Source organism: Glycine soja, chromosome 1 (genome assembly GCF_004193775.1).
Source record: "Glycine soja cultivar W05 chromosome 1, ASM419377v2, whole genome shotgun sequence".
Classification (NCBI taxonomy): domain Eukaryota; kingdom Viridiplantae; phylum Streptophyta; class Magnoliopsida; order Fabales; family Fabaceae; genus Glycine; species Glycine soja.
In genome coordinates, this window is record NC_041002.1 from 20,075,765 (window position 1) to 20,101,864 (window position 26,100).

A 26,100-nucleotide genomic window follows, 5' to 3' on the forward strand; every position below is an offset into this window, starting at 1 on the left:
GCTTATCAAGGAATCTTTTCAAGGAGGTGAGCTTAGTTATTAGAGGGGTGTGTGTAGCTAAGCTCTAGCTTCTCAAGGAAGCTTCTCAAGAAAGTTTCTCAAGGAAGCTTCTCAAGGAAGTTTCTCAAGAAAGCTTCTCAAGGAAGTTTCTCAAGGAAGCTACCTAGGCTATAAATAGAAGCATGTGTAACACTTGTTGTAACTTTGATGAATGATAAACTTGTGAGAAAAACTTCAAAGTTCAACTTCTCTCCCTCTTTTTCTCCTTCAATTTTGTGATCCCCCCCTCTCTCTCACATTCTTTTCCTCTATTGAAGCTTCCTCTCTAAGCTTTTTATCCAAGGCATTCTCTTGGTGGTGAAGCTTATCCTTCCATGGGTTATTCCCTAGTGCATGGTGCCTCCTCTAACCTCTTATCCTTTATCTTCCGCTGCATCTCCATGATGGAAAATCACCATTGCAGGACCTAATTGAAGCTCAAAGATTCAGCCTCCATAGAAGCTTCTCAAGCAAGCTTCCATCAAGTGGTATCAGAGCACAAGAGCTTCAAGTAGGTGCTCCTTAATTTTCAGTTTTACCTTCTCCTCCATTGTTGTTTTTTTCCTCCATGCATCTCCTCACATGTCTTGTTCTAAATGTTATTAAGATGATTTTTTAGAATTTCCACCGATTAAACTTGCTATAGAAGCTAGATTTGATTTTCTATAGTTCAAATTTCTTGTTCTTCTTCTTGAACCATGAATTATGTTGAGTTTAGGTTCCTTTGAGTTTTGTCTTGCTATTTTTTGTGGCTGAAACCTAAACTATAAAATTCTTACAAAAACATTAAAGTAGAAGAAAACCTCAGAAATCTAGAGTGACTTGTTCACCTATTGTAGTTTTGTCATAGAAGTCATGTCTATTCATGAAACTTGTCACATAAGATTTCTTATGTTGTGCTGAATTTTATTTTTCTTGTTTCTTTGTCTAACTCATTTTTTTCATGATTGTATGAAATTTGTTTAGTTTATTAGTTGATTTGAGTCAAATCTTGCATGTTAATTAGTCCTTAACATGTTCATGCAAAATTCTTAGAGAGTCTTTGAGTGTGAACCTTTTCTTGAACTTTTATAGTGTGTTTGGATGGAGCAATTTAGTAGGGGAATTCATTTTTTCAAGGAATTTAAAATGATTCATGATAAAATAGCTTGTTTGGATAGATTATTTGAAAGGAGATTTAATTTTTGGTATTTTTATGAATTATTTTGATTGACTAAAACAGTGGGATTTCAAATTCTCTCAAAAAATATAGAATTTGAAATTCTTTTTTTGGAGATGCTCACTCTAACTCATGTTCTTGCTCACGACTCTTTCTCGCTCAACACTCACAACTACGGGTGACCAAAGTTTTTACGGCCGATATCGACATAAAGTTGTTTTTCATTGACGTTGGTCGATATTTTTTCGGTCAGAATTTTTTTGTATGACGTCAACTAAAGCTATTTTTTGTTGATATCGGCTAAGATTTTTTTTAGATGATGTTGGTTAAGGTTATTTTCTCACTGACGTTAGTCATGGGAAATTTTTGCTAACGTTGGCCAAGGATTTTTTTGGCCGTTGTCATCCAGGTTTTTTCAGTTGATGTTGACCAATGATTTTTTTGGCCAACATTGGCTAGATTTTTTCTACTGACATCGATCATGACTAACTTTTGAGTAAACACTTGTTAGGATTTTTTAGCCGATGTCAGCTAGGTTTTTCCAGCCAACATCAGCCAAAGCTATTTTTTAGCCAATATTGGCTAAGGTTATTTTTTAGCCGATGTTAACTAGGGTATTTTGGCTAATGTCAACTAGATTTTCTTAGCCGACGTCGGTTATGATTTTTTTGCTGACATCGACTAGGGTTTTCTGGCTGACATTAGCCAGAGCTATTTCTTAACCACATTAGCTAGGTTTTTTGGTTGATGTTGGCTAGGGTTTTTTCTGCTAACACCAGCTAGGTACTCTTGACCAACATCGGGCATGACTATTTTTAGTCGATGTTGGGTAGAGTTTTTTGTCCGACATTGGTCAGGGCTATTTTTTTAGCCAACTTCGACTAGGGATTTTTCAGCCAACATTGAACAATGATGTTTTTCGGCCGACATTGGGTAGGTTCTATTTGTCGGCATCGACCAAGCTATTTTTTAGCCGATATTGGGTAGATTTTTTTGTCAACACCTGCTAGTATTTTTTAGGCCGACATTGGCTAAAAATAGCCTTCGTTAATGTCTTTCGAAAAGACCATATTCGGTGTCGGCCAAACAAACCTTAGCAGACGTTAGTAAAAAAAATCTAGCCAACATCAGTTGAAAAATAGATTCAACCAACATTAGCCAAAAAATAGCCCCGGCTGACGTTAGCTGACAAATATTCCCGGCATACTTTGACAAAAAAAAATCCTATTTGATGTCGACCGAAAAATAGTCTTGGTTGATGTCGGTTTAAAAACATCACTAGTTGTGGTCACACAAAACAACCCTAGTTAAAATTATCAATATTTTATATTTATAAATTATTAAAAATTGAAATTATTTTTTTATTAATATTTCAAAATTAGATTGTGTTTATTTTTTTATAAATTTTAATATTAAAATTTCATCTATTTAAAATATAAAATTGAAATTTTGCATATGGAGGAAATTGAATTGTCCTATCCAAACAAAGAATTTAAAATGGAAGAAATTTGAACTGATTTATCCAAACAAAACATTTGAAAAATGAAGGAAATTAAAATCAATGCAATTCAAATTCTAGGCTTTTCAAATTCCTTGAAATTTTGAAATTTCTTATCCAAACACAAGGTTGGGTTTCCTTATGATTGTGTTTATTGTGAATTTGAGTTTTAGTGATTGAATTGTTGGCTGAAATTTTGATCCTAAGTGAATATTGAACTCCTAAAACTATGGTAAAAAAGCCTAGTGAGTTAAACATACATAGGAAGGTTGAAAGTAAGCCTAAGGCAATCAATATACCATGCTTAAAAAGTTTGAAGTCTGAAATCGCTGGTGCTGGTAGCTTGAACATATGAACTTGTAAAAACTACTGGGAATTGGTCACTGCAAATTCTGAGCTGAAATTTTTACTAAATTTTTTAGACATCTAGAAAAAAATTAGAAAAAAGAACCAAGGGATTTGGGTAAAAGTAAAAAATAAGAAAAATCACACAAGTAAGCAGGAAAATTAGTGTCCACGAAAAAAAAAGTGAAAGAGAAGTGTACTTGTTGTTTTGGCTCAAAATTTGTTGTATAATTGGTCCCTATTTTATACTAATCTTAGTTCTGAAATTTTAATTGAAAATTAGTGTGAAAACAAGTGCCAAAACTAGATGTTTGTTGAGTCTTTTTTTACTCTACTATTGAGCCATTCTAAGTTTCTTTTTGAGTCCTAGCTTGCTTTTATGCCCTTTTCATTGCTTTAATTGTTGAATAATCCTTGAAAATTTATCTTTTTAAAAATATATTGGTTTAGCTTTCATTTCATTTTTTGGTCTTTGGTTATTTCTTGTCTCTTTGTTTCCTTTTTTGTGAGTTGCCATATAGGGAATTGGAAAGGAGGATTAGTGCCATCCATTGAAGAATTTGAGTCAAGAAGCAAAGGGCCAACCACCTTAAGTGCTATTGAACTAAGAAACACTCTAAATTGAGTGAAACACCAAAGAGAGAATAGCCACCAAAATTGATGACCTTTTTCTAATTGGCAATTTATTTGTTATTTGACACTTGTACGCTTACCTACATTACTTTCAAATTTATTTTGTAACAAAAAGGTCTTTCATTGGAAGTAAGTTGGGAGCCTCCAATAGGTCACCCTACTTCCATTTGTGTGTAATAATTTTAGGCAATTTTTCCTTAGGATAATGAGTGATTTGTTGGGAACCGTAAGTGAGGTCATCCAAATACTCTTAGGATCCGCCTAGTTTACATCTCTTGCACTTTAATTTCTTGCTTATTTACATAGCTTATTTTCTTTACTAGTCTCGCATAGTTTATCTTGTTATTGCATAATACTTTTTTCTTGCTTATCATGCTTATCTTCAGTTCTTTTAAACCCTAGCTTTTACCTTTTGCAAACCCCAAACAAGAAAGAACCACAACTTATGAACCAACATAAGTCATCATTCATCTAGTGTTAATGGTGAGGGTACTAGTCATAAGGACCCTCTATCTAGAATCTTAGATGAGTTGAGTTCCCTCAAGTTATGGAAAGAAAAAATAGAAAGAAAAGAAAAAGGAAAAGAAAGGGTATAAATAAATCAAGATGAGAGGTAACAAATAAGGGAAGAAGAAAGAAGGAAAATACTAAAAGAGTTAAGAAAAGAAAAACATGCCTCCTATAGTAGTCATGACTCTTGCAAGAGCCTAAGTGAAGAACTTCGTGACTATTATGAAGGAAGGCATAGGTCACATCTTAGACCTCCCTCCCATAGGAGAGAAAAGGAAAGAAAGCCTCAAGAGTCTAACATTAACCTCCCAAACTTCCATGGGAATGACAACGTAGAGGCTTACTTAGATTGGAAAATAAGGGTAAAGCAAGAACTTAAAAGGAAGTCTACTTCAAAATCTTATGGCTGTCACTCATATCCAAAGAAAGACCAAGGTCAAGGCATCTTAGGGGCGGCACCTTCTAAGCCCAAAGATGATAAGGGGAAGACAATAGAAAAGCAACCCCTTAAGGCTAGTATGCAAGAGAAGACTGGCTCCATGAAGTGCTTTAAATGTCTTGGAAGAGGACACATTACTTCTCAATGCCCCACCAAGAAAACCATGATTATGAGGGGCCAAGACATTTATAGTAGCCAAGATGAGGCTACTACTTCACCTTCCTCTAGTGAAAGTAAAAAAGCAAAAGAGGAAGAATCTAGTGAAGAGATCTACCCCCAAGAAGAAGGACAACCTTTAATGGTTAAGGAGGAGTGTAAGGAGGTAAGTGTCTCCTCCAAGAGGTTAGCAAAGAATGAAAGACATTTTGAAATAAAGACAAATATTAAAGAAATTTCCCCTTTTAGACAACCTCCACATTTTCTCCTTTGCAAAAAGACACTTGTTAGCATTGCCATACCTCTTAGGCTTGAGTCTATTCCTCAAGTAAAGGAGTTGTTGGATGAGGGTTTGGTTCGCAAGAGCTTAAATTCTTGTGCTTTGTTGGTGCCCAAAATAGGTATTATTAGGCACCAAATCCCTAAAATAGGTGGTATGATGAATATTTTAAGTGGTGCAACCCTCTTTTGTAAAATCACTCGTGCACCTAACATCTTCATGATTTGTGTACATAGGGACTCATTAGGCAGGTTTGTTCTTATTTTTAGTTACAATACAAACTTAGGTACTCATATGGGACACCTTAGGTTTGTCATACTTTTTGGTAGGAATAATCAACATGAAAATACAGAAAAATGTATGTTTTATTGCATTACTTTCCTTAATTTTTTAAATAGTGATCAAGGGATTCCCATAGACTCTAAGAGAATAAAGGTCATTCCTGATTGGCCCACTCCACCAAGTATAAGGGAAATCTGGGGCTGCCATGACTTAACAAACTTTTACAAAAGGTTTGTCCCATATATTTCTATACTTGTAGCACCACTCATTGAGTTGGTGAGAAACCATGTTCCCTCGTGGGAAGATGCCCAGGAAAGGGGTTTTTAGATCTTATCCTACTCTAACATACCCAACACCACTAATATATATGTTTTTATTCTTTTTACAGGTGTCGAGGGAAGGAGCCAAGAGTATCAAGAACCTTGGTATTTGAGGTCATATCCTTTCCAAGGGGGAGGGGATGATGCAATCCTAACCCCCAAGGGTATTGGATAGAAGACTCTTAGAGGATGGGGCTAGAGTTGCTAAAGAAGGCCCTAGGGTTCTCATGAACCTCAGTAGATTTCTGAGCCCATGGGCCAAGGTTGGGTCCATTATTCTTTGTAAATAATAGAATAGGTTTTTCCTTCTTTGGGGCCTTGTATTTTGACCATTCTAGTAGTATAAGGCTTTAGCCTTGTATTTCAGGGCATTTTGAGTAGTCTTTGTAGTAGGGACTTTTTTGTATTTTCATGTATTTTGGCATAGGGGCGAGCTTAGCTATTATAAGGGGTGTGTGTAGCTAAGCTCAAGCTTCTCATCTCAATGAGGTGAGCATAACTATTAGAGGGGTGTGTGTAGCTAAGCTCTAGCTTCTCTAGGAATCTTCTCAAGGAAGCTTCTCAAGGAAGCTTATCAAGGAGGTGAACTTAGTTATTAGAGGGGTGTGTGTAGCTAAGCTCTAGCTTCTCAAGGAAGCTTCTCAAAGAAGCTTCTTAAGGATGCTACCTAGGCTATAAATAAAAGCTCGTGCAACACTTGTTGTAACTTTGATGAATGAGAAACTTGTGAGAAACACTTCAAAGTGCAACTTCTCTCCCTCTTTTTCTCCTTCAATTTCGTGCTCCCCCCTTCTCTCTCTCTCTCTCTCATTCTTTTCCTCCTTTAAGCTTCCTCTCTAAGTTTCTTTTCCAAGGAATTCTTTTGGTGGTGAAGCTTCTCCTTCCATGGCTTATTCCCTAGTGAATGGTGCCTCCTCTAACCTCTTCTCCTTTATCTTCTCTGTGGTGGAAAATCACCATTGCAGGACCTCATTGAAGCTCAAAGATCTAGCCTCCATAAAAGCTTCTCAAGCAAGCTTCCATCACTTTTATAAAATCATTTTAGAAAATAAAAGATATCTTTTGATGTTTTTGTGTTAAATTTTGTTGTTACAATGGCATTTTTGAGTTGTAGACTTAAGTTTGCCACAATAATATGAGTCATCGCTACAATGAAAGATGACCAATTATCAAGTGAAAGATTGTGTGAAGACTCACCATAGAGAATCTGAAGGCTAAAGACCAAGAGCTTGAGCAAGAATTCGCCATAGCGAGTACACCTCTCGCCACAACAAAAGTAGGTCAGAAAGCATGAAGATTCAAGTGAAGTGTCCTTTGCAAAGGATGAAACCTTGTTATAGCAAGAAATGTCCTCACTACAACGAGATTCTGACATGAAAAAAAATATAGATTCTCATTAAAAGAGCTTGTAACATCATATTTCAAACCTTTTGTCATTTTTTCGACTCAGAAGTTTAGATTTATGATTTTCTCTCTCTTACTCTCTCTCTTTTTGTCTTCTCCCTCCATTGTAATTCTTGATTTTCATGTTCTTTTGGATCAAATCATGATCCGTAGGAGATAAACTTTGAATTAGTTGATTGAATGAAGTAGTATTCAAGTATATAGTTCATTTTCTGATTTATTTTTAGTTATGTGATCCTATTCCATTTCTTTGCTTAGATGCATGCTTAGGCTTGATCAACCTAGCTTTTAGGAATTGAATTGTGTGGAAACAAGTCTAATCCTAGATTTGAATTGGAATTGTGTAAGCACTTGATTTTAGGAATGAAATTACTTTTTTGCATTGCAGAGATCCATTGTTCATATTATTAGTTCTAGGTTAGATTACATAAGAAATTAGGAATTTAACTTAGAAATCAAGGATTAAGAACCTAAGAAATTAGGATTGATCACTTAAGTTGAATCTTAGCTGCATTGAACTGAGAGAATGATTAGAAATTGAGTCACATATGTTAAATGCTATGGAATTCAAGTTAGCAACACTTTTTCTCTTTGATTTCTATTTTTGTTCCAAAATTTCTATTAAAAAATGATAAATAGTTCTTTTCTCGCTACAACAGATTTCTCTTTTGGAAATTGAAAACATTGATTCATTCGCCACATTGTATTGGCAACTTGATACAACGAATGCTTCTGCTTCTTTTATTGTTTTAGATTACATTCTTTGCTTAATTCCTAATATTGCACCAAGTCTCTATTAATACGATACACGATACCTATCATTTCTTTACTGCTAGATTAGATACACTTGCCTAGATTGTGAGTTAACATACATCTAGTTGTCTAAGAGAAAAAAATATCAAGTCAACTAAAAATTGCCTATAAAAATCATCACAGGACAATTTAAACAAACATTGAAGCTAGTAACAGGACCACTAGTTGGCATGTTAGCAACTAAATTAAATAGTAAGGAAGAGACAAGCAAGTGTAACTTTTTAACACATGCATATGACACAAAAGAAAGAGTTGCACTAGAATCAAAAAGCACAACCAAAGGAGTTCCACCTATGAGAAATGTACCTTGGATTAGGTCATCAGACTCTGAGGCTTAAGCACTGCTATGAGCAAAGACTTTTCCAATGGCTTTTAGTCATTTGGCTTAGGAATTATGTCCTCCACTTTTCATATCCTACTTGGAACTGGGACAATCTCTTCCAATGTACCTGTGATTTCCACAATTGAAACATGTTACCTCTTTATCCTTGAAGTCCCAAGTAGCATGATTTGTACAACCACACTTCCTACATCTCCAAGGTGTAGAAAGAGCAGATCCCACACTTCCACCACCACTAGGGTGATTGATCGTGGTTTTCTGACTATTATAATGATGATTAGGTTGGTTGACTAGAGCTAAATATGGCTTTGTGCGGTTTTGAGCACCAAACTTCTTATCCTTCACTAGGCCTACACTCTTATAATTGTGCAATTCTTGCCCAACTATCCTCATCATAAATCTTGCATTTATTCACCAGTTTGGAAAAACGTTGAATCTCATGGTAGTTAATGGCTTGCTTGATCTCAAGATGTAGAACATTGATAAAATTCACACACTGGACTGCTCTCCTACTTCACCATTGAAGTGAGGTTGGTACATTGACTACTCTTTAAACTTATTTGTGTAATGAGCTACGATCATGTTACCTTACTTGAGTTCCAAGAACTCCATCTCCTTCTTATTGCGAACATTTATTGGAAATACTTCTAATAAACCACTTTTGGAGTGATATTTTGTGAGTTTTTGTGCCATTTTTCATGCATTTTCTTGGTAGAAATCACATTTGGATGTGGGTTTTGTCTTCAAGAAGCATAGCCGTTCAATTGAGTGAAAAGAGTTGGTTTGCATTTTTATCTAAAGATTTTAAGACTCTGTCACTTGGCGACGACCATGGTACATTCAACATGCCCGTGGTAAGCAGTACATCCATGGTAATATGATGACTCCCCTTCTGAATAACGTTAGTGATAAACCTCAAATTTATCGGAGTTTCATATGCATTTTGTAACATTTATTTAGTATTTTAGTTAACTTTAGGCCTTGCTTTGTGACGTTTATTAGCTTTAAATTCAGTTTTTACTTTGTCTTAGGTAGAATTTTATGTTTTAGTTATTTTTAATGAATTTTTGATAGTTTTTCAACAAAAACAGGTTATCCTGGCAAGAGCTCCAGATGTCCAAAATCAGCAAAAAGTTCTAGAAGGAAAAATTGCAAAAATTGAAGATAAAAACTAGGAAAATCAAGAGAAATATATTTTTCAATGATAAATCAGCTGAAGAAAAAAATAATTACTTGAATTAATTAGATATATTATTTGTTTGTAATTTCTTGTGATTATCTTCTCAATTAAACCCAACTACAATTCTCTATAAATAGGAGACTAAGCATTCATTGTAACATGTAGAAGTCCCGAGTAATTCTTAAAACTATATTTTAGACTTCCACCTACTAGACACCTCCATTATTCCATTATACGCCCTAGGTTTAATTATATTATTTTTATGAGTGCAATTCCTTCCACCTAGGAGAGGAAAGGATGAACCTTGTTTCACTTTAATTCTATTAATTCAATACTTCATCTTGAGTTCTTTATTTATTTATGTACTTAATGATTTTATTTGATTGGTCATCTTATAGATGAATTCAAGAATTGACTTGCGCTTTGATAAGCCTTGTTGAAACCCAAACATGAATCAAATACTTAATTGGGATTATCTCTAGGGATAGAATAATCTTGGTTAAACCTCACTGATTCTCAACCATTAATACTGATTGCTTGTGTCGGTATGTCCAAGGGATTGTGTATCGGATAAGTAGTTTAGAATCTGCGACCATGCGGAAGCTAAGGTAGAATACATTAGTGAATTGGGGATAAGCAAGGGAGATGAGTATAGAATAGTGAAGTTACAGTGGATTGAGAGAATTTCAAGTCCAAGCCTAGACATTCATTCATCAAGATCAACGTCACCATTCAATTCTAGTATTTCTATATTTACTTAATTATTTTATTGTCATTTAATTTTCATTCCAATTTATTTTGTTATTTATTTTGTGAAAATCACAAAACAAAAATACAAAAACCTAGTTCTTAGTTAAATAATTACATCAAATCCATCCTTTATTTCTTTAGGAGATGACTTGGACGATAGTTTAGTTACTACATCATGATTGAGTTACACTTGACTTATAAGTTGAATCTAACATGAAATAAAACCCTAACAGTCAACCTTCCAACAACGTTCGTGGTGAATTCATTGTGGTCATGGTTCGCACCATGATGGTTGTAATCATTCCATAACGCCCCAGATCTTTAGCATCTTAGTTTCTGACCACGACTATGGTGGATTTCAACACGGTTGCAGTGCGCCTAATTCAAGTAATTATCCTTAGGAAGATATAACTAGGGTGTTGGTGACTCTAACGAAGAACTTTTACACTTTTGACATATTTTTACAAATATTAGAGCACTTTTAAGGGTTTTGAGGGTTGTGAAGAATGGACAACACCGTAAGGACAAATCGTGATTATTTTTGTTCCCTTGTTGGTATGTCTATGCTAATTTCATATAGGCTTTCTATTTGTGCTTTGATCATGAGCAACTAGTCACCTTAGTTCGGGTGTTATGATGTAACTATCCTATTATACCCATTTCTCTATTCTTAATGGAATTCCTCGATGCTTTATGTTAATTAAATCTCTTCCTTATTTTTATTTTTTATTCTTATGCTTAATCCAATGTACTATAGGGATCATCTGTGTATGTTTGGTAAACCTAGGTAGAGAATGTTTTACACCAAATTGTATGATCAATCTATTTGGGTAATCTCCATTGATTAATTAATCCTTAATTGATCATCCCAAGATGTGATTATATCCTTTGACTTAAATTAATATGTCTATGATCATTGGAGTATTGATTTAAGGCAAAAAGAAGACCTTGATCATATGCTTTGGTTGACCTTGGGAATCAGTAATTAATTATGGGAGGAATTTCATGAGAACTAGGATTGAGAAAAATTGGTACTAGTGAATCATTATCTCAGGTCACTTTTAATATCACTTAAATCTCTTTTTTGTGATAGTTAATTTGTTCTCTCTTAAAATCAAAAACACAAAAAATACTTCAATCTTCTTTTAATTATCTTGACTGTTTAGTTTAATAATTTTGACTATTTTTGGAATACAATTGGTCTTTAGGGTACGATACTAGACTTAGGTCCACATTAGTACTGCGTAGAGTACACTTGCCCTTGTGCGAGTACTATTTTTACACATCAAATTCTCTAAGACAATGTCTTTGAAGTTATCCCAAGTGATCTGTCTACCTTCTGCCTCCAAGCATTGGCGAGTGTTCTCCCGCTACTTGGCATCATCATTTAGAATGAAAGTGCTAAAGGTAACCTTTTGGGAATTTGTGCACACCATTGCTCAAAATATCTTCTCATTCTTCCGAATCCAGCTTTGCACACCTTCAAGATTATATGTCCCTTTGAACGTCGATGGATTGTTCCTCTGGAACTGATCCAACCCGTGAAACTCAATAGCTCCACCACCTCCATTCTTATTCCCTATGAAAGTGCTAAGGCTTGTAACCATCATCTATAGCACGATTTTTCTTACCTGTCCTTACTCCCTGCGTAAACCATAACTTAGTATTGGAAGCATGAAGTAACACAAGAATCAACTTCAAATAAAAACAAGGAATACAAATTCACAACAAAAGCAATACAAGTCATAAATTAAACATAAGAAACATAGAAAACACATAACACACTAGCTAGAAGAATTAACCTGCTCTGATACCACTAAACATCCCTAAGTGTTGAGATCTCAATGAATCGCACACTACAATACTTTACATGATGACACTTAATTCAACATCATTGTTGGCCAGAATCCTCCACCAAAAACTTCCTAAAAAGTCAATCATCCCATAATTTTTCCAAGTCTAGCACGTTTAATTGTGGAGTTCTTAAGTGTTGGGCTACCAAAAAGTAGATGCATCTTATTGATATAGGTATTATCAGTTAATTCCTTTAAGTCGTCCTCAAGTGTACAATCCCATTACCTAGAATAATGAATTTTATTTTTCATCTTAATGATGACTTAAAGGAATTAACTGGTAATGCCTATACCAACAAGATGCATCTACTTTTCGATAGCCCATCACTTAAGAACTCCATAGTTAAGCATGTTTGACTAGGAGCAATTATAGGATTGGTGACCTTCTAGGAAGTTTTCCAAAAAGTGTGTGAGTGACAACAAAGGATGCTGAAAATTATTATGAAGATTTGTAAAGATAGTCAATGATCATGAAAGCAACCAGAACTGATTATTGAGGTCTCAAGAATGGCTACCTATTGAGGGTTTTAATTGGTGGAGGTTCTGATCAACAATGATGTTTAAGTGAAGTGTCATTGTGTGAAATGTTATAGTGTGTGATTCATCGAGATGTCAACACTTTGAGATCTTACATTGAGCAACATAGACTCCTTTTTTTATGTATTCATTCAAAAGGGAACTTTTGACATCCATTTGGAAATCCTTAAAATCAATTAAAGAAGCAAAAGCTAGAAGAAGTCTTATGGTTTCAAGTCTTGCAATAAGGGCATAAGTTTCAACATAGTCAATGCCTTCTTCTTGGTTGTACCCTTTGGGTACTAAACAAACCTTGTTTTTTGTTATAAAACCGGTTTTATCCATTTTGTTTCAAAAAACCCATTTAGTCTCAATTACTTATTGAGCATTAGTTTTGGCACAAGGCCCCAAACTTCATTTATTTTAAATTGGTTCTATTATTTTTGCATTTCCAATAACCAATGTTCATCAAATAAAGCTTCTTCAATTGATTTTGACTCTTCTTGGGCTACAAAAGCCAAATCTCTACAAAAAATTATTAATAGAGCCACAACTGGTTACCCCTTCGTCTATATCACATACGATGTTGTCAAGTGATAAGTCCCTAGAGGTTCTCAATTCTTTTGGTAGCTCATTTGTAGATCCTTGAATTCTATCAAAATTTTGCTTCTCCACATTTAGAGGTCTAGTCTCCTCAAATTTGCTAGATTCTTCAAAAGGTCTTGCACAATCATCATCTAGATGTCTTTTTTCCTTATGGGGTCCTCATGGTCATTTATTTCATCAAAGGAAATATACGTTGATTCTTCAAGCAATAAGGTCCTTCTATTAAAAACTCTATATGCTTTGCTAGATAATGAGTATCCTAAAAAGATAGCTCCATCCACCTTAGACTCAAACTTGCCTAAGTTATCTTTATCATTATTCAAAACAAAACATTTACTTCCAAAGATCTTTAGATGTGATATGTTTGGCTTTCTTCCTTTGTAAAGTTCATAAGGTGTTAATTTCAAAATAGGCCTAATTAAAACTCTATTAAAAACATAGCAAGCAGTACTTATGACACTCACCCAAAAGCATTTTGGCAAGTTAGTTTCATTTAACATAGTCCTTGCTAGTTCTTCCAAAGATAGGTTTTTCCTCTCTACAACTCCATTTTGTTGTGGAATTCTAGGAGCTAAAAAGTTATATGAAATTCCATTTTCTTCACAAAAGGTTTCAAATCTTAATTTTGGAATTCACCTCCATGATCACTCCTTAAGGTCTTTATTTTAAATCCTTTTCATTTTGAATAACTTTGGCAAGTTTCTTAAAAGCTTTAAAGGCATCACTTTTTACTGCAAGAAGTGTCCATGTAAATCTTGAGTAATCATAAATGATAACAAGAGCATAATAATTACCTCCCAAAATCATAGTTCTAGAAAGACTAAACAATTCCATGTGTAGAAGTTCCAAAGGTTTAGATTAGAAACTACACCTTTTTGGTTTAAATGAAACTTTGGCTTTTTTCCTTTTTGGCAAGCATCACATAGCTTATCCTTTTGAAATTTAAGTTTGGGGAGTCCTATTACTAGATATTTGGCTATGAGTTTATTTAAATGATTCATATGGATATGAAAAAACCTCCTATGCCAAAGCCATGCATCACTATTCTTACTCAATAAGCATTTTGATTCACCAATGGATGCTTTTTAAAGATCTAGTATGTAGATATTATTAAACCTATTTCCTATCAATTTCACATCATTAGAAGGACTAATGAAAAGCCTTTATCTCACAATAGACTAAAACTTAGTAAATTATGCTTTAGACCATCCACATATAGAACATTTTCTATGCAAGTAGTTTAAGAGTTACCTACATTATCAATGCCTAATGTTGTTGTTGTCACCATAGATAACAAAACCTCCTTGTTTAGTTGTTAAAGAGACAAACTTTGAGTTGTCTCCGACTATTTGCCTAGAATAGCCGCTATATCTAGATATCACAATGAGTTCTTGGCTTTAAGGCACACTTGGAAAACAATTTAGAGAGTAGATTGAGGTAACCAATCAATTTTGGGTCTTTGAGGGTTAGTTGCCTTTTCGGTTCCCTTGTGAATCACTTGTGCTTTCCACTTGGAACACCATACTTTTTTATGAAACATGATGAAGAATTATGACCTTTACACATGAAATAGTGACATGAGATGGAAGGTGTGGTGGAGGGTGTAGAAAACTTGAAAAAGTTTCTATAGGCATTTTGTTTTCTTTGAAATCCATACCCTAGTTCATCCTTATCCATGACACACTTTTGAGAACCTAGTAGAGCACCTAAGTTGGCTCTTCACATTTTAAATTTTCCAAGGATCTTTGTAAGTATGAAATCTAGTTTTCCAAAACCTTGCAACCTTCACAATTTGAGTTTGATGCTACATTGTTAGACTTACAAGTACAAAAGGAGTCATTAATGGATTTTTCCAAAACTGCTTTTTGTTTTCTCAAATCATAAACCTCCTTTTGTAAATTTATAAATTTTTCAATGTGCCATCTAACGTGGCCTCTTAATGCCTTATTGAAAAAAGTGATTCGTTGAGCTTCCTCATGCAACTCTTTAAATGCATCCAACAAGCTGTCTGTTAGGGTTTTATTTCACATTAGATTCAACTTATAGGTCAAGTGTAACCCAATCATGATGTAGTAATTGAACTATCGTCCAAGTCGTCTCCCAAAGGAATAAAGGAGGGATTTCATGTAATTATTTAACTAATAACTAGGTTTTTGTATTTTTGTTTTGCAATTGTCACAAAATAAATAGCATAAAATAAATTGCAATAAAAATTAAATGACAATAAAATAATTAAGTAAAGATAGAAATACTAGACTTGGATGATGACATCAATCTTGATGAATGAATGTCTAGGTTTGGACTTAGAATTCGCTCGATCCACTATAACTTCACAATTCTCTACTTATTTCTTTTGTTCATCCCCAATTCACTAATGTATTCTACCCTAGCTCTTGCATGGTCGTAGATTCTAAACTACTTCCCGATACCCAATCCCTTGGACATAGCGACACAAGCAATCAACATTAATGGTCGAGAATTACTAAGGTTTAACCAAAACTATTCTATCCCTAGAGATAATCCCAATTCGGTACTTTATTCATGTTCACGTTTCAACAAGGCTCGCCAAAGCACAATCAATTCCTGAATTCATCTATAAGATGGTCAATCAAATAAGTGCATTAAGTACGAAAACAAATAAAGAACTCAGGATGAAGTATTGAATTGATAGAATTAAAGCAAAACAAGGTTCATCCTTTCCTCTCCTAAGTGGAAGGAATTGCACTCATAAAAATAATACAATGAAACCTAGAATGTTTAATGGAATAATGGAGGTGTCTAGTAGGTGGAAGTCTAAAATGCAATTCTAAGAACTGCTCGAGACTTCTACCCCTTTACAATGAATGGCTAGCCTCCTATTTATAGAATTGTAGTTAGGTTTAATTAAGGAGATAATCACAAGAAATTACAAACAAATAATATCTCTAATTAATTCAAGCAATTATCTTCTTCTTCAACTGATTTATCCTTGAAAAATATCTTGCTCTTGACTTTCTTAGATTTTATCTTCAATTTTCGCAATTTTTCATTCCAGAACTTTCTGTTGATTTTGGGTCTGTGGAGCTCTGGCCAAAATTTCCTGTTTTTGCTGAAAAAATATAAAAAAATTTATTGAAAATAACTAAAACATAAAATTCTACCTAAGACAAAGTAAAAACTGAATTTAAAGCTAATTTAATTCAAAACAAGACCTAAAGGTAAGTTAAATGTCAAATAAATGTCACAAAATGCATATGAAAATCCAGTAAATCTGACATTTGTCATTGTCATAATTTGTATTTGATTCAAAACAAGAATCACTTACATTGCTTGATGTTTCATTATCCTCCAATAGGCATAGCTAGATTAGCCCCCTTCTTCTTCACTCAAGTCACTTGTGTTAGGATCAAGCCAAGAATCTAGATGGGGGGGGGGGGGTGACTAGATTCTTTCAAAATCTTTGCCAATTTGTTTTTAACATCGACTAAAAACACCCATTTAAATCAATGAAAGTTTCTTCAAAAGATCTTTAGAAAACATAAACTATTATGATGACCCTTAAGATCAAACTACCAAGATGATTACAAAACTCAGAGCTATAGATAATAAGAGAAATACACAAGAGTTTATATTGGTTCAATCCAATCTGAACCTATATCCAAATGTTCTAAGTCCTCTTAGAACATTTTCTATATAGAGGACAAATGTACAAACACTATGCACACACAATTCTCTAATAGAAATCAAATCTTTCTCTTGAACCCTACAAGAAAAGATCTAGAATTGAAATCCTATCAATTCTCTATCATCCCTAGTAACCCTAACCAAAGACCACAATCTAAAAGAATAAAAGATAAAGGATTGAAAACACCTAAAATGTGTAAGTCTTTAATCTTCAATATTTCTTCACAAGTTGGCCAATTCATGATGTTAAAATGAGTGATTCTTCGATCAACTTCAAACTTCAGACTAATTGTAGTGCTATTCTTTTATAAGACTCTCTTGAAATGTTTTTCTCAAAATCTGAATGAATCAATAGTCACTTAAAAAGAAAACACATAGGGGTATTTATAAATTTTGACAGTTAAAACAAATCTAGTCAATTATAAAATTAGGTAATGAATTAATTTGTCAAAATTCCATTTGTTCTGCATTTCCAGAAACTTATTAATTGATTATCAAAAGGGATAATCGATTAATTCATTTTAGTCTAAGAATTTTTGTTCCTTCTATGTTGATTGGATAATCGATTATCATGTGTGGTATTCGATTAATTCGTTTCAGCCTAAGAATTTTGGTTCCTTCTATGATGACTAGATAATCGATTATCATGTGTGGTAATTGATTATAGAATCACACAGAGAACTTCTCTTTGTTTCTAGAAGCCTGGTAATCGATTATCAAATGGGGTAATAAATTATCCTAAGTTGTAGATCCTTCCTTATTCTGAAATTGGCTTGGGCATTCAATTACCAAATGAGGCAATCGATTAATTCGATGTTGCTAGTCAAATTTCAAGTAAAAGTAAGTTCTTAAGAAACTTAGAGAATAAGAATACTTCATTCACTTCATATTTGATCAATCACTAAGCATGAAAAAGACTAAGACTGTATCACACACATACCTGGTCTAAAACATTCAATTCAAATGCTACATCTATTAAACATGTTAGGCATTGCAAAATTATCAAACCAAACTAAAAACTAAGGAATTCAAGCTTTGATCTAACAACTTGAAGAGCTTTCATCATTGTCCTCCCAAGCTACGTAGGCTCTTCTCTTCTTGCTTGATTTCTTAGGTTTCTTATCTCCACCTTGTTGCTTCTTTAGGTAGATTGGGAAATCTACCTTAATGTGTCCTTGTTTTTCATATTCAAAGTAAGTGTAGGTTGTTGATGTGGATTCAATCTTTTTAATGCTCTTTTTTCGTGAAAAGTTCCTTTGTCTCTAATTTTCTTCCTTATGAACATGGGGAACTTTTCGACAAGTAAATTTAGATTTTCATTTTTTGATTTTTTTCAATTTCTCTTCTTCACTTTCTCCATGATTTGAAGTGGTAGGTTTAAGAGCCAATCCCTTCCTTTTCTGGTCAATCTCTTCATCTTCCTTTAGTCTTCCTAACTCCAATCCATGCTCTCTTAGCTTTCCAAAGATTGTAGCTACATTCATTGATGTCATTCTTTGATTATGATATAGTTGTGACTTTGAGTTGCAAAGTTCTATTGAGACTTTTAGAACTTTAATGTTGAGGCATTCTTTCTTGAATGTTTTGCCAAGAACCATCGGATGATTTAAAATATGAGTCAAACACTTATCCACCTTTGAGATGCTTTCTCCCGACAACATTCTAAACATCTCATACTCTTGAACGAAAGTGTTCTTTCTTGCTTTTTGGACTTCTTTCTTTCCTTAATGGGTTATTTCTAGAATCTACCAAATCTCCTTTGCACTTGTACACTACGAGATATGATAATTCATCAAGAGTCAAAGCGGAAGAAAGAATATTTTTAGCTCTGAGATTATATTAGGCATGCCTATTTTCTTCTTGAGACCAAGTATTAAAATATTTCTCAACCTCTTTACCATCTACTACATGCATAGGTACATAGGGGTAATTTTCAATGACATCCCACACTCCTCTATCAACAATTCAAGAAAGATTTTCATATGGATCTTCCAGAAAGGATAGTTTCCACCCGTAAAAAGCAGGGTATATTAATGGAAGCATCTTTAGCAAATGTTTGCTAATTTTTAGTCATTATTACAGGATCTTAAAAACAATTTGAATGACAATCAAAATAGCTCTTGTCACTTAGGTTTGGTATAATGACTTAGGAGAAATAACTAAGAGGGGGATGGATTGGTTTTCAAAACCTTTTCAAATAAATGTGATTACACTTTTTGCAATATCCCCTTCAATCTTAATCCCTTGTTGATTTAGAAGTTGAAATGCTTTATCAAATCACCTTATTCCTTTACATGTAATAATGTTAATGTTCAATTAAAAGACTAAAATCAAAATTCACCTTTAAACACAAAGAACCAAATGCAAGAAAGTAAAAAGATGAAGGGTTTAGAAAAATTTACTCAAGAGATTTATACATTTAATTTGATCCAAAGCAACCCGAGCTTCATCTTCCACTAACAATTTTGAGTTTTACATACAAACCTACATGCTTATGAAACCACATATGCATACCTTCTTGGAAACTTATCAAGAAGAAACCAATCACATGTAGAAATCTACTACATGCACCTAATCCTTTGAAACCTACTCAAGATCCAACTACAATGCAGAGTTTATAGAAAGAATTCACTTGATTGGTGAAAGATGTAATGATGAACTTCCTAATGCTTTTTCAAGTTTTCTTCATGATTCCATGGCAAAGATCTAATGATTCTTGATATAGAAAAGGTTTTTTAGTAATGAATCAAAAGGGTGATGACACCAAGGTTTTGTGAGTTTCTTTTAGTGAAAATTGAAGTGAGATATGAAAAATGGGTCACACACGAGAGTCTTCAAAAAGTTCGTTTATATAGACTCATAATAGAAATAATTGATTATATGCTTGAGATAATCAATTAATTCGTTCTTGCCATCACTAGTCTCTTGAAGAACAAATAATTGATTATATACCCATACAATGAATTAAGTGTGCAACAATTAATTCCTCCAGAATGAAATAATTGACTATATACTTAAGATAACCAATTAAATGTGAGCCTTTGCTATTTCCAAAAATAGGGGCCTCAAGTTAATCGATTAATCTATTACATAATCGATTAAGTAGTTCTAGGATTGAAAGCTTAAGCATTTTTAAAACAAATTTTGACTAGATTCAATCCTTAATTAAACTTAGCGATGGATTTTTACTATGATATCAATATAGGAAAAATGAAATGCATTTACTAGCCTAAGATGGATGAATCACATACATTCTAGCATATAAAGCTTGTAACAAACATACTAAGATATACTAGTATTCATACTAATGAGGAGCTTATTACACATTACAAAATAACTCATCATCAAAATATTAAACACAATACAATGGGGTCTTCACGTGTCCTCGTGTTCTATACCTCCCGTGGTGATCTCATGTTTTTGGTGACTATACATTTTTTTGGTTCTTTTGGAAGGCTTTGGATACTTAGGCAGGTTTTGTATTGCCTTCCTCCTTAAGTTTCACTTATTCTACAGATCGTATAGGTCTAGTGTAACTATTTTTTTATCAATAGATTTGTGCTTTTGCCTTTAAAAAAATAAACAGAAAAGTCGTATCTCTTATTACTTCTACATTTATTTTTTATAGAAGTCGTGAATAAAAAAGCACAATTTTTTGTATTTTTTTTCTTCAAGAAGTTGTGAATTAATATGCCGCTTTAATAAATTATTATTTTCCAACCAAAAATAAATGAAATTAATTTAATTATTCATTTGATTTGTATAGTTTAAAAATATTTTCTTTTAGTTTTTACTCATATTAGTTTTAATTCATCTAGTTCGTACCGTTATGATTTAAAAAGGATTAAAATGATATGTGAAGGAATTAAAAGAGGTTAAAAACAGTATGTATAGGTATTAAAATGCTATTAAGTATAAGACCAAAATATTTTTTTTATAACTATTCAAATTAAATAAATAATTAAACCAAATATATTTTTTAAAAATATATACGCGTTATATTTTTTATTTTTAATTAGTTTTAGTGAAGTCGAGAATCTAACCACGACTTCTACTATTTTTTATTTTTTTAACAACGACTTATAATTGTTTCACGATTTCTATTAAAAATTAAAAAAAAAAGAAGATAAAAGTTATAAAAATATATGCGACTTTGGTCTAAAAGTCGTGTTTCTAAAATATGATTTACTCCTGTTGGTTAAATTTTCAAAATCTATCCCTCTTTGAATTTTTTTGGAAAAAAAAAAACTTGTATATCTATACATATGCCTATTTTTGTTTTAGATAACAACACCATATGTCTATTAGATAAAACTAAAAAATATTTAATTATTGCATCTCTATTTCACCATAAGACTTACGAGCATAACATTCTAGCAGTTTAAACGTTACAACATAGTTGTATTAAATTTTGATTATATGTGATTTTAAACATATAACGTATAGTTTAAACAGAACCAAACAACGTAGTTGTATTGAATTTTGAACATAAAACTATTATTATATTTTTACTTAAAAAAATTCTTCATAAAAAATTAAGTAAACTTATTAAAAATAATTATATCTTTTCTATAAATAATTATTTTTGTTAATGAATATGCAAATAGATAAAGAAAACAAAAATAAGTGCTCTCATATTTTTTTATTGTAAAAATACTTATGATATAAAATAAAATTGCCTCGCCTTCATGCACCAATGGAAGAAAGTTTAGTACGTTCGACCCACTGAGCGAACGTCTTCACCACTTGCCTCCGTCTCCTCTACCTGTTAAAATTATTGTGAAACACAATTTCACTATTTATTTACATAATATAATAGAAGATAAATATTGGAGTGTTGGATATGTGACCCGTGCAGACCGCATGTTAAATATATTAGTTGCGAACCTCTAACGAGTGATTCACCCATTTGGATAATTTTTACAAATTTTTTATTAAAATGAATTCATTCAAAAACATATTATTGGCATGAGTTTATTTTTTACTCTGAATAAGATGAAACAATTATTTTGAGTTTTGTTTTATTGTCACATATTTTTTTTACTAAAAAAATTGAGAAACGCTTCCATGTAAACCAATGATTGTATAATTGTTGGTTCAAGAATGTCAAGTTAGTTAAATTTTGTTAGATAGTTGAGACTAATGATGTTCCATGAAACAATAAAAACACATAAAAGATAGATGGAATATAAATAAATAGCAACCTTGAATTGTTGGAACAAAAACACATAGAAGATAGATGGAATATAAACAAATAGCAACCTTAAATTGTTGGTTCAAGCAACGCGTGCCACATGTCTCTGCCAGATATAAAACACAATGACATCAATTTGTTGGCTACACATCAAGAAATATGTTTTGTTGGTCACTATTCACTTGATGTGATGAAACAACAAATTCATTTTGCTGGTCACCATGCATTGTCTCATTGCACTCGAAAGAGCAAATTCATTCTACTACACCATGTGTTGTCTAGTTGCATCAAGAGCTCACTTGTCATGTCCCCTCGATGCAGAAGGTCCCATGAAAATAACTTGATCCAACAAATATAAAATGTTGACTCTCCAAGTTAAAATAATAATATTTACACATCACTACTAGAGAAAAAAGCTTTCAACGTTGACTTCAAAACACATTCGACAATGGTTCCAGAACTATCTTTGATGCCACCGTTGTGGAAAGTGTTCATCCAACTGTCTTGGTTTGGAAGGTTTCTACATCAGTTTCATAAAATCGTTTTAGATAATTTTAATTATGGTTTAAAAAATGTTTAAAAAGTTAGTATTCTAAGATGGTTTTCATTGAAAACCGTCTTAGAAATGTGACATTCTAAAATGGTTTTGTCTGAAAACCGTCTTAGAATCTATAGAATCTAAGACAGTTTTCAGTCAAAACCATCTAAGGACGTTACGTTTTTAAGATGGTTTTCACTTAGAATCTTTTCAAACAAAACTATCTTAAAATGACACGTCTCTAAGACAGTTTTTGACTGAAAACTGTCTTAGATTCTAAATATTATAAGGCGATTTTGAGTCAAAACCATCTTAGAATGTCATATTTCTAAGACGATTTTCACATCGTTCAATTTTGGCCCTTTTCTATCTACATCGTTCTTATATTGTTTATTACACGGTGTAATGTTGTTGGATTGTGTCAATGTCCAGACCCTTCAGCTTCACCACAAACTCAACATGTCTCTTAAGTTTGTGAAGCTCACGAAGCCTGTAACAGTAAGCGAAAAAGAGATAAATTTCATGTATTAGTTCCACTCCAAGACTTATCTGAATATAACATATAATGAAACAACACAAAATAGTCATTCATATTTTAATAATTGTGAGGAATTGGCTTGTATAAGTAATCTCAGTTGTTGATAATAAAATTGATTGATATTCCAACACATTCATAATTTCTTATGTATGTGCTTGTAATATTTTAATATTAACTATTAATTGTTTCATCATAATTTCTTTATAACTTAGTTTAATTACCTTCTAAAGTGAGTTTCTCATTTTAGAAAACCTAGACCATATATTGATATGATAATCTTACAAGCTAGGAAATGTGGTAGCTTACCTTGCAACTTCAACTCTCCTTTTGGCCTGCTTAGAAATCTCACTGAGTTCTCTATAACTGCTCTTAATGAGTTCTTTATAACTGTTCTTTTCATTGAAGATATTAGAAATTTTTGGTGGTTGAAGTCCATGCAGGGTCTTGTGAGAAAGAGCCCATTGAGCTTCCCTATCCTTTTTACTATAGTCTTTCTTGATGGTGAAGACAGTATGTCACAACATTAATTTTCATACAATAATCACAAATTTGAAACCTATTCATTGAAACTTCGCCATTCCAGAACAAGTATGAGTGAATAAATCATGCAAGCAGATGGCGAACTTCATGACGTCAAGTGGGAAATAGAAGTCAATACTGTAGAGCCAAATCACTCTTTCCCAACCCCAACCAATTCCTTGGATCCTTGCAAAGCCCTAATTGGCATACACTGCTATTCTTGTAGCAATCTGCATGACCATAAGCTCAAAAATATCACTCCACCCTTCTCTCTTAATGTTTTGATAATGAAAATAGTAACATCCTAATTTGATCAAATTTCAGTTACATAAATCCAATTCTAGCATATATGATGTAATATATCATCATTCTTACCAGCTGAGTAATAACAAAAGCAGTTACTAACAACAATATTTAGGGCGTTCGATGAAGGACCAGTTGCACGAGCAAGTGACAAATATCAAAGCTAGGCAGACTATATTGACTTATAGATACAAAGCTACAGTCATTTCATTTGGATTTTCATGAATTGGTCTAACTCCAAATTTGTCCTTCGGTGATGAACAAGGGAACGATGTCAAACATTTTGAACCAAAACAACAACATTAAAATGTGATATGAAAGCAATGAAAGGTAAATATTTCTTACAAGGAAAAATGTCGTCTCTTTGATTGCCCAAAAGAATATAATAGTCATCAGTGCCAAGTAACCTCCAAGCACAACCCCAGTAGCAAAGATTTCATTTAGTTTCCAGTTATCAGGAAAGGGAGATGGCTTAACCCTGTCCTTTGAAATTGTCATGATTGTTCCTGATAGTAGGGGTGTGCAAAAACTAGTTTGGTAAAAAAACTGAACCGAATTGGTTTCAAACCTTTTTAACCGGTTCGGTTTTATATCCAAATAGTCAAACTGATTTAGAAACTGATTCCAAACCGAATTGATTTTAAAAAATTGGTTTTAAACTGAACTAGTTTTTAACCAGTTTTAAACTAGTTCTAAGAGCTGAACTAGTTTCGAACTGGTTTTCGAACTAGTTTTTGAACTATTTTTTTCAAATAAAAACTAGTTTGGTTAATCGAACTGGTTTTGTAAAAACAATTCGGTTAACCGAACTGGTTTTGTAGAAACAATTTGATTAACCGAATTGGTTTTATAAAATAGTGCACTCATTTTTTCTTGAACTAGTTCTGGTAAAAAATCAATTCAACTTAGGTTCGGTTACAATTCAGTTCAATCCCTAAACCAGTTTTTTTAACTCCCCTACCTGATAGTATGACCAATGTTGTTTTAGATCATTATTGTCCCTTTCAGCATATAAAGAGATTTCATGGTATATTTAAGGGAAATAAGAACTTTACCATCAATCAGAATGACAATAATCAAAGCCATCAAGGGTGAGAAGTCAAATTTCCAATCAGTGCAATAAACATGAAGCCAAACTGCATTCAGAAACACAAAAAACAAAATGATCAATATTCATATAGTGTCACAATGAATTACTTATAATAATGACAACAACACTCTACTTACCACTATACGGATTGTGATAGATACTACATAGATCTGAAATGCGAAGAAAAAGGTGTTAAGAGTTAATAATTTTCAACATGTTGAGTGAAAAAAGAACATGTATATCAAGAAAGCGAAAAGTAACATACGATGTAGTTCTTCATTCTTTGAAAAATAGTTTTGCTAGTTAAGACTGCACTAATAATAACGCTAAATCCAAGTTCATTTTTGACCGTGTAACTCAATTAGCAAAACCAATAATCATTACTTATTATTATTACCTGTCAAGCTCTAGGTTCGAGACCTGGACCAAGGATGAACTACATTGGCTCATTTGTCACCTTGAAGGAACTTGAATGCATAGTTAGTCAATTTAACAACATAAATATCTAAATTTAGTGAGTAGTTACAATACTTTGGTCTCCAATATTCCTAGTTACTATAGCAATTAGCAAGGCACATCAAGTACAACAATAGTAGACATCCTCGACAAAGAATATGAGTAACAAAGACATGAATTATTTGTATGCCATAAGCCATAACAAGCTATTGTTAAACCCACTAAGCAGTATTAAGACTATATCCAGTTCTTGACTAACTACCAAGTTCCACTAACTTCTCACAAGTTACAAGTATTGTGTCACGGCCTCTTCTAGATCTACAAATCAAGCTCTACTCCAAGCTTGATTAATACCTAATATCTTTTGTCCTACCAAGCCATTGCTAGCTCTCAACAAAATAGAATAGATTTGTGGTTGAAGTTTGATCAAAGATTAAATCTAGAATCGTTTTCCAGATAGATATACAAATCAATGCTTAGTTTTTTTCTCTCAGTGTGTTCAAGGTGTTTTGAGAGCTTTTTCTAACTTTACAAGAATATACAAAAGGCTTTTGTAGAAATAAAGATGAATGTTTTTCATGCAAAATTCTTCTTTCAGTCTTCAAAGCTTCTAGTTTATATAGGCCTCATCTTCAAGTGTCTGTTGTCTCACAATGAGTAGATATCTTAACTTGAT

The 26,100-nt window shown here is 33.0% G+C and overlaps 1 pseudogene; it reads right to left on the bottom strand.

Annotated features, from left to right (window-relative positions):
• Positions 1–22,911: 22,911 nt before the first annotated feature.
• On the bottom strand, positions 22,912–25,263 carry LOC114404839 (annotated as a pseudogene).
• Positions 25,264–26,100: the final 837 nt, after the last annotated feature.